Source organism: Notothenia rossii, assembly GCF_949606895.1.
Source record: "Notothenia rossii genome assembly, chromosome: 7".
In the NCBI taxonomy this organism is placed as follows: Eukaryota; Metazoa; Chordata; class Actinopteri; order Perciformes; family Nototheniidae; genus Notothenia; species Notothenia rossii.
Genome location: NC_136905.1, coordinates 50,595,476 through 50,600,372, shown reverse-complemented (window position 1 = coordinate 50,600,372; position 4,897 = coordinate 50,595,476). Strand labels below are relative to the sequence as shown.

The 4,897-nt window shown below is 45.5% G+C and overlaps 1 long non-coding RNA gene across 1 annotated transcript; it reads left to right on the top strand.

The window, feature by feature from the left end:
- The first annotated feature begins 3,823 nt into the window (after nucleotides 1-3,823).
- LOC307046879 lies at nucleotides 3,824-4,557 on the top strand. Its single transcript, XR_013810260.1, has 3 exons — nucleotides 3,824-3,942; nucleotides 4,220-4,297; nucleotides 4,421-4,557. It is a non-coding gene; the product is annotated as an uncharacterized lncRNA (long non-coding RNA).
- Nucleotides 4,558-4,897: the final 340 nt, after the last annotated feature.

Sequence of the window (4,897 nt, the reverse complement as noted above, 5' to 3'; positions counted from 1 at the left end):
GAAGTCCCAGATACATTTTCCGATAATGTAGTTAAAGTCTTGTAGAATTAATGTTTATCTCCTACACATCCTGCAGGCCTTGAGACTTGGGTCACCCAGCAGTAACCAAGATAAACGTCCTTTTGAGCTTATCAATAAAATGTATTCATTCCTAGTAAGCTGACTTTGGGGTGAAGGGAAGTTCAGGGAAGCCATTAAGCCACAAGAACCATTAAACTTCTGTTAATCAACCAAAACTCATGACTTTCAGGGGACAGGACATTCGGACCTATAACAAGGGTCACTTCATAGAGAATATGTGTGTGTATTCCTTACTGTATAATCATTTATCAACTATTCCTGTATTGGTGTTTTATTTTGATTCCTCTGCTTTTATTCTTTCATATGTGGGTACTGGAGGGCTACAAACATTGTGGAGAAATGAGCTTAAACATGTTTTATTACTCTATATGAAATGGAAGCAGCTTTTATGAAAGGGACGAGAGAGCTGGGGGAGGGGACACTCTTACCGAGATTTGTAGCATGTCAAATGATCAGGGAAATCTACTTGTTTTAAATAGATGTGTGTGGTTGATTACTTTGTATTAATAATAACAGTATGTGTAAAGGAAGCTGGAAATATGCAATGTGAAACCTTTTATTTGAAATAAAGATTCTGCAGGGAATATTCTTAAAGAACAATAGCTCAAGTGTCTGGAAGAGTTGCAGGCTAAATGAGTGTGCGGTACTTTTTACTACTTGAGATCAGAGCTGATGTTTTCCTCTTGTTATTATTGTTTGAGGTTAAGGTAACTCACATGTGCTATTTGTATAATCCAACTATAAAAAACTATATCTTAAAACTTGCAAGGAGGGGTTTGTTATCTCGAATGTAAGGGTCGCCTCTGGCTCGCGCTGATTGGCTGTCTTTTCTAAGTGGAGGACCCCTCGGGGGGGGGGGGGGGCAGCCGCATAGCTCCTCCTGGGGTTTTGGATATAAGCCTATGTTTTCTTTAGACCAGCCTCTTCTTTTCTTCAAACTGACCAGATCCGTGAGATTGGAGGAAGAGCAGGAAGTACTTCCTTTGTGTTTGTATTTGTATTTGTATTGTTACTTTTTATCATTAAAACAAGATTATTGTTTAACTTGCATTCTGGTGTTTCTTAATCCCTTCCTTTTTACGAATTTACCCAGCTTACCAAACGACACGCGGAGAAGAGGTTGGTTTTAAACATCCTCCAAATCTCCAACAATTACTACCCTACTTTTATCATTTTCGAATCATAAATCTAATGGCCAGAAGCAAAATGCTAACGTTATGTTATAAACGAACTACAGACCATGGATGTATAATAAGAACCTTGTAGTGCCGAGAGATATGGAGTCAGAGGCGGTGCAAGGAAGGTGCAAAATGGAACTTTAATACAGAGCTGCAAAGGACATGTTGTCGGGTCGCAGCCCGGGTCGACAAGAGAGAGAACCAAGAGGGCACACACTATATATATATAACCGCAACTGTAGTTCCCAGTTTGAATTATGTCCAAGTAGTTAAATATGTGATCACCACACAAGCCCCCTCAGAATTCAAACAGGGCAAAATAAATCCTGAGGCCTGGGCCATGGAACGTGGTAGGCCGCAGGAGAGGGTAGGTGCCCTAACGAGGGTGAGGGCACCCCCACCGGGGGCGGGCCGGAACGGGCCGTTGTAAGGGGGCCGCAGTAGGTTTTCGCGGCGAACCCAGCAGGAAGGAGCGCCACCCGGCCGCAGGCAGACGCACAACGGCCGGCACGAAGTCCTCGGTAGGCGTCGAGGTATCCCCGGAAGTGAGCAGCAGTTCCCCCGGGAGGAAGGAGCGCAACCCGGCCGCAGGCAGACGCGCAGCAGCGGCGGGCATAAAGTCCTCAGCAGGCGTTGAGGTATCCCTGGGAAGCAGGAGAGCAACCTGGCCGCAGGCAGACGTGCAGCTGCGGCGGGCATGAAGTCCTCAGCAGGCATCGAGGTGTCCCCGGGAAGCAGGAGAGGAACCCGGCCGCAGGCAGACGTGCAGTGGCGGCGGGCATGAAATCCTCGGCAAGCCTTGAGGTAACCCCAGGAGGCAGGAGCAGTCTCCCGGGAGGAAGGAGCCGTGGACAGACGAGAGGCCAGACAGGGTCCCGGAGCGCGCCACCCATGGGCCGATGGAGCATGGGCGACATCCGGAACTGTCGAGGCGAGACGGGGTCCAGGAGTGCACCACCCAGGCATCGATGAAAACGTGAGTGGCGTCTGGAACCGCCGTCGATGTGGTGAAAAAGGTGAGAGTGTCCACATGAGGTCAACCGGCTGGTCGAACCTCCTCTCCGGCACCAGAAAACTAAAAAGGGCCGATAGCCGTTAGCACTAGCCGTTAGCAGTAGCCGTTAGCCGCTAGCTGGCAGCCATGGGTAGCTGCTAGCCGTCGTTAGCCCCACGTGGTTAGCAGCCGGGATGTGCAGCCGCACGCCCCGAAGAACAAACCCATGAGGTAGCAATGGGGTTGCTGGTCGACCCAGCAGGTCGTGCATCGTCCCCCCGTTGGATAGAAAGCCGATGCGGGAACGGCGAGCAACGTCCCCAGCCTTCTGCGGAGCGCGCACCGAGCCTCAGTCCGCGTGCCGGTGGCAGCCACGGACGTCTCCAATCAAACCCCGGCATTTCGAGAAAGGAACTCGAGTTCCTTTTGCCGTGTTCGGCTCCGTCCAGGAAACTTCCCAAGACGTATCAGGGTCACCAGTGTAGTGCCGAGAGATATGGAGTCAGAGGCGGTGCAAGGAAGGTGCAAAATGGTACTTTAATACAGAGCTGCAAAGGACATGTTGTCGGGTCGCAGCTCGGGTCGACAAGAGAGAGAACCAAGAGGGCACACACTATATATAGGTAACCCATAACATGTCCGTGTGGGAACAATAACCGCAACTGTAGTTCCCAGTTTGAATTATGTCCCAGTGGTTAAATACGTGGTCACCACAACCTTTAGAATAATTACTTTTAGAAGTACACCAAAACATAACTGCTAACAATGTAAATGCTGTGTTTGAAAAAAGTTAATGTAAGAAAATGTTGAGTTAAATACATTTGGCACTGTATACAAAGCTTGGAAAAATGCCTATTGTGGCTGTCATACTTGCATACAGTGGCAACTAATAGTATTGTGAAGAAATGTCATGACAACCATCTATAGACTGTTACTGCACGCTGATTATTGTGGTCCTATTTAGGACAAAACGTTCAGAGCTGTCCTTGTTCCAGTTCGCCCCTGATTGATTAGTGCTTTAACTCGTACATTTCCCCCAATGTTAAAGCTTGTTGATGATATGTGAGATTGTAAATTGTCATGCATTCTAAAGTGTTCACTGTATTTTTTTCCTTCAACAGATACCAAACCAAAGCAAGATCAAACAGCACTTTTAAGAGCCTTTTTCAATTTCTTCTCTTCTCCCTCCTCAGAGCTATATTCCCTACATTTCTTCCTGTCTTCTCCCCATTTTTACCATCTTCATCTCTGTCTCTTTACCACTTTCTCTTTTGTATTTATACGCACGCAAACACACACACCTGTGTGTGTTTTGATTTCTAGTTCCTGAAATGGCTGCTAAACAAGGCGAGGAACAGCTAGAAGATGCCATTTTCCTTGCCGATTTACTTTGTAAACAACTGAAGGTACATTTTTTTTATGTCAATTGTATTGGTTTTGTGCCTGATGTACTGATTAGGTTGATTGATTATGTGCTTGTAATTTTGTAATGCTTGTAAGTGAATAGGAATACACTGGGAATGAAAAGCAGCTTGTTGTGAAAATGCATGACTACTTTATTGAAGGAGGAAGAAGACAGGGCCAGAGCAGCATCTAGCAGGAGCAGAATCCGCTGGGTTGGCAAAGATGCTCAGGGGTGTCCTCTAAAAAGGAGGAGCAGAAGTCGGGCAACCTGCCGACGTACTAAAGGTTTGTGCGTGTATACAGGTATTCATAATTAACATATCATTTTTTTTTTTATTGTTCGCAAAATGATTGGTACAGCATGTTTCAGCTTAGAGAGGTATTGAACAAATAACTGTTATTCCGTCGTACGTATAAAAATAGGCCATTGTAATAAATAGTTAGAGTTGGTTAGAACTGTTAGAACTCTTTTAATGCATAACATTTGCCTGCGATTGCCTCCTTTTTTCTGTAATTATTATCTGTTACCAATATATCTATTATTATTATTATTATTTTTCAGCCAGAACTGTTGCCATTGACAGTCCAGTGACTGTGGAACCAGCTGGAGCAACCTCTGCAGTACCCCCTCAGCTTTTTGGTAGGATGAAATGTACTATCATTGAAAGTTAGGAAATGTGTCAACATAACATCAAACGAATACGTGATGCAATATGAGTACGCTGTTGTGATGCTGAACATTTTCTTTTTTGTTTGTTTCCAGAAGATGAGATTCAGCAATTGCAGGAGCTTTTGGTTGATCAACCATCAACCTCTTCCTCATGGTGCCTGCGCCAAAGTGCTGCCCAATTGGAGTGGCAAAAGGCAAGGTCCCATCACTTGGACAGCTTGCTGTCTTCAACTATGGTACCGGAAAGGGGATGCTCACTCTGCTCCTGCGTTCCTTCGCTGCAGAGAATGCATGCCCCTTGAATGGTTGTGTCATGACTGTGACATTTCTAAACACAGCATACACACCCTTGATAACAGGGAGTCCTTCAATGAAGGATATTTCAAATGTATTCCCCCAACAATGTCACTAGTCAAGACAAATGACATGTTCACTTTTTCACCAAGGTATTTCACTTAACACAATTTAGCCCCAAGTGGTTATTTTATAACTTTCCTAATGTGCTGGTAGTTTAAAACATATTTTTAACCTCTCTTCACAGCTCGTCTTCTGCCCACTGGTAGGCCTTCA